Genomic DNA, 12,810 nt, shown 5'->3' with positions numbered 1-12,810 from the left:
CTCCCATTGGTTCATTCGCTCTATTATCAGTAATATAACCCAAACAAACTGCTAGCGAGAGAACTTTCTCAGCATTTAACATAACAAAGAAGATATTTTGATTAACATATGCAGTAACATAAAAGAAGAAACCACTTACACAAGGAAGGAACTATGATCTGACTATGAAAGTCATGTGCAACACACCTTATGTTTTCATTCTATTCATGTTGATTATATGTGCAGTTGTCAGTAGATCAGTTGGGAAACATCGTCACGACTCAGGGTATCCTGAGTTTCAGCAATGGTGAGAATGCTAATATTGTGGAAGGGTAGGGATGAAATTGTTTGGTGAGGAGCAGCTCAGTCCCTAAAATGACCTAAGCAGTTTACATCAGGGACTACTTCAGCCTGCTGTGTCCAAGCTCACACATGCAATTCAATACCTGCCTTTCATACAAGATTAGCTCTTTAATCAATCTTTACGTGTTAGAAGTTATTTTACTTATTGTGACTTAGTGCGTGTATTCTTATTTCTGAATTGGCTTGTTATGGTTTTGATGTCAAAAGCTAAACTGGGATTTCATGCAGAACAAAGTGTTAAACAAAGCCCTCTATATCTCCTGTCTAACTGGCCCCCATTCCACGATGAGTAAAACATCTGCGTTCTCCACAGCGCCCTTGTCGATATTTACCCATAAACCAGAGGGGGAAGAAAGCCTATGTGTGCTGGTCAGAAAGTGACTGACACAATCTCTACTAAAAGTTACATAAGCAAGACTAGCATTGGAAAATTTTGAAGTTATTTCACACCACTCTCCACTCTCAAACAATATTAAAAATTGATTATTGACATTTTAATTTTTACTTGACTAATAATGGGATATTGCAATGTGCAATTTGGCATCTGTGTTTCTTTTTTTAACGGTAACGCTATCACACTGACCCCCCAGGACTGTGTGCTCAGTCCACTGCTGTTCACTCTGCTGACCCACGACTGTGCTGCAACACACAGCTCGAACCACATCATCAAGTTCACCGATGACACAACCATGGTGGGTCTCATCAGCAAGATCGATGAGTCAGCATACAGAGAGGAGGTGCAGCGGCTAACGGACTGGTGCAGAGCCAACAACCTGTCTCCGAATGTGAACAAAACAAAAGGGATGGTTGTTGACTTCAGGAGGACACGGAGCGACCACTCTCTGCTGAACATCGACGACTCGTCCATAGAGATCATTAAGAGCACCGAATTTCTTGGTGTTCACCTGGCGGAGAATCTCACCTGATCCCTCAACACCAGCTCCATAGCAAAGAAAATCCAGCAGTATCTCTACTTTCTGCGAAGGCTGAGAAAAGTCCATCTCCCTCCCCCCATCCTCACCACATTCTACAGAGGTTGTATTGAGAGCATCCTGAGCAGCTGCATCACTGTCTGGTTCGGAAATTGCACCATCTTGGATTGCAAGACCTTGCAGCGGATAGTGAGGTCAGCTGGGAAGAGCATCAGGGTCTCCCTTCCCGCCATTACAGACATTTACACCACACGCTGCATCCGTAAAGCAAACAGCATTATGAAGGACCCCACACACCCCTCATACAAACTCTTCTCCCTTCTGCCATCTGGCAAAAGATACCGAAACATTCGAGCTCTCACAACCAGACTATGTAACAGTTTCTTCCCCCAAGTCATCAGATTCCTCAATACCCAGAGCCTGGACTGACACCAACCTTCTGCCTTCTACTGCGCCTATTGTCTTGTTTATTATTTATTGTAATGCCAGCACTGTTTTGTGCACTTTATGCAGTCCTGGGTAGGTCTGTAGTCTAGTGTAGTTTTTGTGTTGTTTTACGTAGTTCAGTGTAGTTTTTGTATTGTTTCATGTAGCACCATGGTCCTGAAAAACATTGTCTCATTTTTACTGTGTACTGTACCAGCAGTTATGGTCGAAATGACAATAAAAAGTGACTTGACTTGACTTGACTTGACTAACTGCACTTTAAATATACTTTAAGGCCATATAAAACTTTGGGATGTCATGGGGATGTGAAAGCTATAATTCTAAATGCAAATCATATTTTGTAGTAAATAATTTTTCACCTAATTTCTGTCAACACATCCAGATTATCTTGTTACCAATGTTGACTGGCCCTGCGTACTTTGGCAGTCAATAAAACTGTAGGTCCATGTCAATCACTTGTCAGGTTAAATGTCTAGTATTAGCCAGAAATATTTACAAAGTGGGAATCAAGTTTTCATATTTTGAATCAAGACCAATGCATCTGCAGAAACTGACGTCCAATAGCAAAGCAAGGGGCAGTGCTGCACATAAATTACAAAAAACGGGCTCTGTGATTCTGACAATTAGGAAACAAATGATGTTGCAGTATCACAAATGTGCAGAGACAGCCCACAAGTTCACTAAGTGCATTTGTTGTGGGTAGAGTCATAGCAAGACAAATACCCTTCAATCCCTAAATCTGCACTGTTGACTGTCCATTTGCATGAATCTAACACTAATCCCATTTTTATTTCTCTCACATTCTTATCAACTCTCCAAGATTCTCCCCCCGAGTTCCTCCAGCAGATTATCTGTTGCTCTGAAGTCCAGCATCCACAGACTCTTGTGCCTTCCTCCTATCCCCCATATTCTATCACTCAGCTACCAACCAGGGGCAACCTAGAGTGGCCGATTAACCACTACCCGCACAACATGCACGTCTTTGGAAGGAAACATGCAAACTCCACACAGACAGCACCTGAGCTCAGGATTGGCACCGTGGGGCCCAGGTGCTGTAGGTTTGATGCAACACACACAGAATGGTGGAGGAACTCAGCAGGTAAAGCTATATCTACAAAGGGAAATACTGTAAACAGTTGTCACTTTGGGTCAGGTCCTTCATATTGTCCTGATGAAACATTCACTGTTCATCTTCCTTCATAGATTCCTTGGAAGTGGAATTGAAATTGTTTTGTTATTGTCACATGTACCAAGATACAGTGAAAAGCTTGTCTTGCATACTGTTCATTCAGATCAGATTACTACACAGTGCATTCAGGTGGAACAAAATAAAACACAAAGCAAAATAAAGTGTAACAGCTACAAAGAAAGCCCAGTGTAAGTAAACAGTAAGGTGCAAGATCATATGAGGTAGATTGTGATGTCAAAAGTCCATCTTATTGTAACAACAAATTATTTAAAAATTTTTTTGTATTCTTTCCTCATTCAGCTCAGGGTACTTGCCTATGATTCCACAAACAAAGAAGACACTTCACACATACTCAACAACAAGAAAACACTTTATCAGAACAAGTACAAATGCTACAGAGAAAAGATATCTACAGTAGCAGCAGTACAGAAATCAAAATATCAATCTGATCTCTGCAATGTTGGAGGGCAGCCACAGTTCCAATAATCTTTCTCTCTCTCCCTAACTCTAACTCTGGCTCGATGTACTGTCCCTAGCTTAGCACGAGCACTGGCCATGATCTAGGCTAAGACAAAGCCGCCCCCCCCCCCCCCCCGCCTTCACACAGAGAAAGTGCCCCTTTCTAAACTCTTGATGATACCGGCTGCACCTCTGCTAATCTCCTTTGACCTTCAGCCCAGCCATACATGTTTTTCATCACTCTCCACTATTATGGCTGCAGACTTGTACTTCCTTGACTTTCTCAAAATATTGCTGTGGACTGGTTCTCTTGTACTTTCCCAAAACAACCCCACTCCAAGCTAACACCATTTTGTCTTACAGACTTTCATTTTATTTTAGCATATATCATGGAGGAGTTACACTTAACACTTTCCTTACACTTATTGTACCAGGGAAATAGTTAATAGTGTTATAACTCTAGTCTTGAGTCTTTGATAATGCTGGATGTTTTTCTGAAGCAGTGAGAGGTACTTGACAAAGTCCAGGGAGGGGAGACATGGACTTGAAATATGTCCACCACTCTCTACAATGTCTTCCGGTCACATGCAGAGCAGTGGCCCTACCAAACTGTTGTGTATGCAGATAGGATGCATCGATAAAAGTTGGTAAGGGTCAATGAGGAGCTGCCAAATTTCCTTAATCTCCTGAGGAAGTGGAGATGTCAGTGAGCTCTCTTGGCCATGTTGTCTATGTTGTTGGATCAGTGAGGCTACTGCTGATGTTTACTCCCAGGAACTTGAAGCTTCCAACCCTCTCAACCTGAACACCATTGACATAGACAGGAGCACATGCCTGAAGTCAATGACCAGCTCTTTTATTTTGCTGACATTGAGGGAAATGTTTGTTGTCATAACACCATGTTTTTATGCTCTCTATCTCCTTCCCATACTCTGCCTCATCATTATTGGAGATGAGGCCAACAATGATGGTGTGATCTGCAACTTGTAGGTTGGAGCAGAACCTGGCCACACAATCACAATCAGAGTAGGGGGCTGAGGAGTGAAGCAATCTTGTGAAGCACCAGCATACAGTCATAGAAAACTACAGTACAGAAACAGGCTCTTTGGCCCATCTAGTCTATGCCAAACCATTTAAACTGCATAGTCCCCCATTGACCTGCACCCAGACCATACTCCTACATAGCCCTCCCATCAATTTACTTCTCCAAACTGCTCTTAAATATTAAAATTGAGATTGCACCCACCTCTTGCATTGGCAGCTTGTTCCACACTCTCACAGCCCTCTGAATGAAGAAATTTACAATCATGCTCCCCTTAAACTTTTCACCTTCCACCCTTAACCCATGACCTCTTGTTGTAGTCTCACCCAGCCTCAGAGGAAGACACCTGCTTGCATTTACTCTCTACCCTCCACAATTTTGTATACCTCTATCAAATCTCCCCTCAATCTTCTACATTCTAGGGAATAAAGTTCTAACCTATTCAATCTTTTCTTATGACTCAGGTCTTCCAGTCCCGGCAACATCCTTGTAGCTTTTTTCTCTACTCTTTCAATCTTATTAACATCTTTCCCATAGGTAGGTGGTCAAAACTGCACACAATACTCCAAGTCAGGCCTCAACAATGTCTTATACAATTTCAACATCACATGCTAATTCAATACTCAATACTATGATCTATGAAGCCCAATGTGCCAAAAGCTTTCTTTATGACCCTATCTACCTGTAATGCCACTTCCAGTGAATTATGGACCTGTATTCCCAGATTCCTTGTTCTACCACACTGCTCAGTGCTCTACCACTCACTGTTTAAGACCTACGTTAGTTGGTCCTTCCAAAGTATAACACCTCACACTTATCTGCATTAAATTCCATCTGCATTTTTCAGCCTAATTTTCCAATTGATCCAGATCCCACTCCAAGCTTTGATAGTTTTCCTCACTGTCCAGTACACCTCTCGTCTTGGTGTTATCTGAAAATTTGTTGATCCAGTTAACCATGTCATCATCCTGACTGTTGATATAAATCACAAGCATCAATGGATACAGCACTGTTTCGTATGGCACTCCACTAGTCACAGGCCTCCAGACAGAGGGGTAACAATCTACTAACACACTCTGACCTCTCCCACAAAGCCAATATCCAATCCAATTTACTACCTCATCTTGAGTGCCAAGAAAACTGAATCTTTTCGACCAAACTCCCATGTGGGACCTTGTCAACTGCCTTGTTAAGGTCCATGTAGACAACACCCACTGCTTTACCCTCATCAACTTTCTTGGTAACTTCTTCGAAAAATGCTATAAGACTGGTTAGGCATAACCTACTACACACAAAGCCATGCTGACTATCCTTAATCAGTCTCTGTCTATCCATATACCAAAATACTCATATATCCAGTCCCTTAGAATACCATCCAATTGTCGTGGTTTGGTCTGTGAAGTCCGCATTCCATCGATCCATATTCCAGGTTTTCCGCTTTTCCCTTGTCCTGTTGTGTGCCTTAATTGAGGCACATGATTCTCATTTTGGGCTGGCTACATAAATAGCTCCCGGGTTCAGCTTCATTTGCTGGACTGTTCCCTTCCTTCTGTAGCCCTCGCCTACTACCTTTTGCCTGAAGCCTCACCTGCATCCTCCCCTATTCTTGCCGTCAAGTTCTACCACTGGAGCAAGACCGGAGCCTTGCTGGGTCTAGATAAGGAACTGTCTATCGTTGTTTGGAACTGTCTCTGTGTCCACACCTTCGCTAGGTAGGTCTAGCCATTTGCCACTACCTTGTGTTGCGAACTGTCTCTCTGTGTTCTCTCTACAAGTCCCGACCCTGTGTCCTGCTCCCTAGGAGGGGTCCTGACTCTGTGTAGGGCCCCGGCTCCAAGTCCTGTTCCCAAGGAGGGGTCCCAGCTCTGTGTTCCATGTTCCTGTCTCCCAAGACCAAGCTCTGTGTTCTGCATTCCTGTCTCCCAAGACCAAGGCTCTGTGTTCTGCACTCTTGTCTCCCAAGACCAAGTCTGAGCTTCATGTCCTCATCCAGTTTTGGTGCCGTGTCCTGCCCAGGAGTCCCGCGACCTGCCCCCATGTCCAGTCCTGTTACCTTGCCACGTCATGTCCTTGCCTAGATCTGAAGTCCAAGCCCAAGTCAAGACCCAGGTTCCAGGTCCCTGTTCAGTCTCTGGCTCGGAGTCCATGTCCAGGTTCCAAGTTCCTTGTTCCTCGTCCAGGTCTTGCTTTCCTAGCCTAGTCCTACCCCAGGCCCTGTATCCTAGTCTCGTCCAGGGCCTGTGTCTTGTCCAGCGTCGTTTCTTCCCCACTTCCCTTGCTTGCTTGACACACCTAGTCCTGTTCCTAGTACTTCAGTGCCTGTGTCTTGCATTTGGGTCCGCTCCCAGTGCGCCCCCCCCCCCGCCCCATGACACCAATAACTTCCCCTCTATTGATATCAGGCTCACTAGCCTATAATTTCCTGGTTTATTCTTAGAGCTCTTCTTAAGCAGTGGAACAACATTATCTATCCTCCAATCCTTCGGACTTCCCCTTTTGCTAAGGATAATTTAAACATCTCTACCAGGGCCCCTGCAATTTCTGCACTTGCCTCCCACATGGTCCAGGGAACACCTCGTCAGGCCCTGGGGACTTGTCCACCCTAATTTCTCTCAAGGCAGCAAACACCTCCTCTTCTGTAATCTGTATAGGGTCCATGACCTCGCTCTATATTACCTTACTGCTATAGACTCTGTATCTCTCTCCCAAGTAAATGCAGGTGCAAAAAATCAATTTAAGATCTCCTCCATCTCTTTTGGCTCCATGTATAGATTACCATTCTGATCTCCCAGAGGACTAAGTTTGTCCCTTGCAATTCTTTTGCTCTTAACATATCTATAGGATCCCTTCGGATTCTCCTTCATCTTGTCTGCTACGACAACTTCATGCCTTCTTTTAGCCCTCCTGATGTCGTTCTTAAATTTTTCTTGTATTTCTTATACTCCATAAGCACCTCATTGGTCTACTTGCCAATACTTATTATGCACCTCCATCTTTTTCTTAACCTGGCCCTCAATATCTCTCAAAAACCAAGGTTCTCTAAACCTGTTATCCATAACTTTTATTCTGACAGGTACATAAAAACTTTCTACTCCCAAAATTTCACTTTGAAGGCCTTCCATTTACCAAGTACACCTTTGCCAGAAGACAGCCTGACCCAATCCACACTTGCCAGACCCTTTCTGATACCATCAAAATTTGCCTTTTTCCAATTTAGAATCTCAACCCAATGACCAGATCCATCCTTTTCCATAATAACCTTGAAACTAATGGCATTATGATCACTAGATGCAAAATGTTCCCCTACACAAACCTCTGTCACCTGTCCTGTCTCATTCTCTAATAGAAGATAAAGCATTGCACACTCTCTAGTTGGGACTTCTATGTAATGATTAAGGAAATGTTCTTGAACACATTTGACAAACTCTATCCCATCTAGTCCTTTTAGAGCATGGGAGTCCCTGTCAATATCTGGAAAGTTAGAATCACCTACTATAATAGCCTTATGTTTCTTGCAACAGTCCACTGTCTCTTTACAAATGTCTTCCTCTAAATCCTACAGACTTTTGTGTGGTCTATAATAATATAGACCATTAATGTGGTCATATCTTTCTTATTCCTCAGTTCCACCCGTAAAGCCTCACTAGACGAGTTCTCCAGTCTGTCCAGACTGAGTTCTGCCATGTGACATTTTCCCTGACTGGTAACACCACCCCTCCCCCTTTAATCCGTCCCACTCTGTCGCATCCAAGCCAACGGAATCCCAGAAGGTTGCGCTGCCCATCCATCCCATCCTGCAACCATGTCTCACTAATGGCTACAATATTATAAATCCATGTGTTGATCCAGGCCCGGAGCTCATCTGCCTTTCCTACGATACTTGCAGTAAGTATATGCAGCTCAGGACATTAGTCACACCATGCTCGACCTTTTGATTCCAGACTTTGTCTGGGGTCTTAGCAACATCTATCTCCACAACCACTTCATAATCTGTTCTGGTACTCTGGTTCCTATCCCCCTGAAACACTACTTTAACCGCCCCCTCCCCCTGTGCAATACTAGCTAACCCTACCCACTGGGATATTAGCCCCCCTCCAGTTTAGGTGCAAAACTTCTATTCTGTACAGGTCCCTCCCACCTCCCCTGGAAGAGACCCCAGTGATCCAAAAATCTGAAGCCCTCCATCCTAAACCAGCTCCTTAGCCATATATTAAACTGTATGATCTTCCTTTTTCTGGCCTCACTAGCACATGACACGGGTACCAATCCTAAGATCACCACCCTGGAGGTCCTGTCCTTTAACTTAGCACCTGACTTCCTGAACTCACTTTACAAAACCTCTTCCCTCTTTCCACCGATGTCATTGGTATATGGACCATGACCTCTGGCTGCTCACCCTCCCACTGAGGATTTGATCGGAGATGTCCCACACCCTGGCACCCGGGAGGCAGTATACCATCCAGGAATGTCATTCTTGTCCACAGAACTTCATTTTTGTTCCCCTAACTAATGAATCCCCTATCACCACAGCTCGCCTCTTCTCTTCACTTCCCTTCTGAGCCACTGACCTAGACTCAGTACCAAAGACTTCATCACTGTGACTTTCCTCTGCTAGGTCATGCACCCACAACAGTATCCAAAGTGGTATACTTGTTGTTGAAGAGAATGGCTGCAGGGATACTCTGCACTGGCTGTTTAACTCCTTTCACACTGCCAGTTTCCTGTGCCTTGCACTTTGGATGTAACTATCTCTCTGTATGTCCTCTCTATCACCCTGTCATTCTCCTGAATGATCCAGAGTTCACCAGTTCCAGCTCCAACTCCTTAATGCGGAGAGTTAGAAGCTGCAGTTGGATGCCCTTCTTGCAGGTGAAGTCATCAGGGACACTGGAGATCTCCCTCCCTTCCTAAATTCCACAAGAGGGGCATTCAACTATCCTGCCTGGCATCCCTACTGCTCGAAATGTGCGATTGGAAACAATAAATAAACTGAAAAAATCTACCTACAGCTTTTCGCCTTCTCTCACTTAGGCTTCTCCTTGCTGGAGCCTCAAAGAGCTAAAGCCTTAAATCCCCACTCTAACACTGTCCATTCCAAGAAAGGCCGCTCCTTTTGCCCCTGCATTATTTTTATTTGCCCTTGCTAATGAATTCTGATCTCTGATTGGCTGCTGTTCAGATGCTAAAACTCCCACGAAGTGCTGTTTTTTAATGTACACTCGCCAACCTGTGTGAGTCGCCTCTTCCCTCACTCCCGGTATCTGTTCAAAATAATTGTGGCAGAGATGTTGCTGCCCGTCCTTACTTATTGCATTCTGTTTGTCAGGAAGTCAAATAACCAGTTGCAGAGAGAGGCATTTACTCACAGGGTCCAGAGTGTGATGATGAGTTTGTTTGGAATTATGTAAGTGGAGGCAGACCTGTATTCAATAAACATACAATAGGTACCTGAGATAGGTACCTTTACTATCCGGATGCTCCAGAGATGAGTCATAGAGAAGTATAGCACAGAAACAAACCCTTCAGCCCATCTAGTCCATGCCAAAACCATTTAAGCTGCCTACTCCCATCGACCTGCACCAGGTCGATAGCCCACCATATTCCTACCATCCCTGAGTGTAGGGCAAGGGAGATGGTGTTTGCTGTAGACTTGCTTTGGCAGTGGTGAATTACAGTGAGCTAAGGTTGTCTGGAAGACTGAAGTTAATGGCCATCCTCTCAAAGCACTTCGAGATGCCAACGTCTTCAGCCTCTCAATACTGCAGTCAGAGGTTCCCACCTGTTTCAAAAGGACACAAGTCATAGTGGTGCCCAAGAAGAGGATGGTGAGCTGCCTCCTTGGCTATCGCCTGGTAACTCTCACATCTCCTGTGATGAAGTGTTTTGAGAGGTTGGTCAGAATTAGAATTAGCTCCTGCCTGAGCAACGGCCTGTCCTGCTGCAATTTGTCTACCACCACAACAAATCTACCGCAAGTACAATCTCATTGCCTCTCCACTTGGCCATGGACCGCCTGGACAACAGCAATACCTACCTCAGTTTGCTGTTCACTGAATACAGCTCTGCGTTCGACACCATCGTCCCCTCAGTACTAATCAGCAAGCTTAAAAGATCTAAGCCTCTGCACTTCTGCAACTAGATCCTTGACTTCTTTATCAGGTGACCACAGCCAGTGCAGATTGAAAATAAAATTTCCTCCTCACTGATAATCAGCACAGGCACACCTCAAGGATGCTTGCTTAGCCTACTGCTCTTCTCTTTTTACACTCATGGCTGCATGGCCAAGCACACCTCAAATACCACCAAAAAGTTCATCGATGACACAACTGTTGTTGGCAGAATCTCAGATGGTGACAAGAAGGCGTACAGGAGTAAGTTAGATTGGCTGGTTTGTAGTGTCACAACAACAACTTGCACTCAAAGTCAGTAGGACCGAGGAGTTTATTGTGGACTCAGGAAGAGGAAATAAGGAGAACACACACCAGTCCTCATTGAGGGGTTGACAGCTTCAAGTTCCTGGGCACCAACATCTCTGAGGATCTACCCTATGCCCCTATATTGATGCACCATGAAGAAGGCACACCAGCAACTCTACTTCATTAAGAGTTTGAGGGGATTTGGTATGTCACCAAAGACTAGCAAATTTTTACAGATGTACCATAGTTCCAAAGCACAGGATTGAAAGGGGTGGCAAAGGCTTGTAGACTCAGCTAGATCTATCATGGGCACAAGCCTCCCCATCGCTGTAGAAATCTTCAAAAGATGGTCCCCCAAGAAGGCAACAGTCATCATTAAGGATCATCACCGTCCAGAATATGCCTTCTTCTCATTACTACCATCAGGGAAGAAGTACAGAAGCCTGAAGACTCACACTCAAACTTTTAGAAACTGCTTCTTCCCTTCCACAATCAGATTTCTGAATGCTCCATGAACACAAACAATGCCTCACTATTTTTTTTTTGCACCATTTATTTATATACTGTATGTACAGCGGATTCTAGTTCAATGGGCCACATTGGAACCAGTGCATTTTGGCTCAATTAAGCGGCTGTCCCAATTAGCTGAAATTTCATGGACACAGTTACAAAGGTATAAAAAGGCAAATACAATCTAACTAAGTAAGAAATTATATAATTAACAATTTAAAACACCACCAATACCTCTACAGTACTATAAAACTGTGTTTTAGTTCCTAATATTTATCGACAGAGGAATTAATCCGGTGTACTGTAGTTCTTATGACTGGATGAAAATAAACAAAATCAGCGTAGAAACCTAATGTAGATAATGGACTGCCTTCATAAAACCCTTTCAATGATTGCATCCTCCAAATCTTCATTTTCATTGTCGCACTCAAGATGATTGTCGATATCTTCAAATCCTTCATGGTTCCTAACTTGTTGAAGTAGTGAAATTGTTTCATTTTCACTCCCAGCCGTTTCTGGCATTTTCAAGCCTGAAGACTTGAAACTACAGTGAAACACACACAACTGATGTTATTTTAAAACTGTTGACTGTAAGCATGGTATAGTGTCTAATGGTCACATAAGTGAACATATCCCCTGTCCCGGTTAAGCAGCATAGTGCCCTGGCTATTTTCTCAATTAGTTTTTATTCTTTAAGAGTCGTCCCAAATAAATATTTGCTCTGATTAATTGATGGCCCAATTACCCACAAACCACTGTATTTGTATATTTCTTATTGTAACCAATAGAAATATTGTATGCACTGCACTGTACTTCCAGTGACCCAGTGGGGTTGAGTGGGATCCTGGATGAGCTATGATGGAATGGTGGAGCAGTATCGAAGGGGTGAATGGCCTAATTTTGCTCCTATGTCTTATTGTCTTATGGTCTTATAGTCTTAAATTGTGAGCAAGAGAGGAGGTGATTCACAGATAGAGGAGAGAGATTTAAAAAGGAGTGTTCATGGGCTTTCGGCAGTTTTCCAGCAACCCAAACAATTTGCAATTTATTAGAAAGGGCAAATAAAAATAAGGCAGGGACAAGCAGCGTGGGCATTGTGTGAGTGGACTAATGTTAGAGTGAGGAGGCTTTGGCTCAACAAGTTCACAGATTGGGTGAGGTAAGTATCGGGTAAGTTGCTTCTTCTACATGCTTCATTCTTCATCTGTTAGTGCATAGTTAGAGCAGTGATAATGGCTCCAGTGGCTGTGTTGCATTCTTTGTACGAGATGTGTAAATTCTGGGAGACCACCAGCCTCCCAGATAACCACGCCTGCACCAGATGCATTGAGCTGCAGCTCCTCAGGGAATGTGTTAGCAAAATAGAGCTGCAGCTTGATGACCTTCAGCTCATATGGGAAACAAAGGGGACGATAGATATGAGCTTAAGGGAGGTAGTCACACCTAAGTTGCAGGAGGCAGGTACCTGAGTGA

This window comes from Mobula birostris, chromosome 7 (assembly GCF_030028105.1).
Source record: "Mobula birostris isolate sMobBir1 chromosome 7, sMobBir1.hap1, whole genome shotgun sequence".
Taxonomy (NCBI): domain Eukaryota; kingdom Metazoa; phylum Chordata; class Chondrichthyes; order Myliobatiformes; family Myliobatidae; genus Mobula; species Mobula birostris.
The sequence above is the reverse complement of the archived record's forward strand: the minus strand, read 5'-3'. Positions refer to the sequence as shown.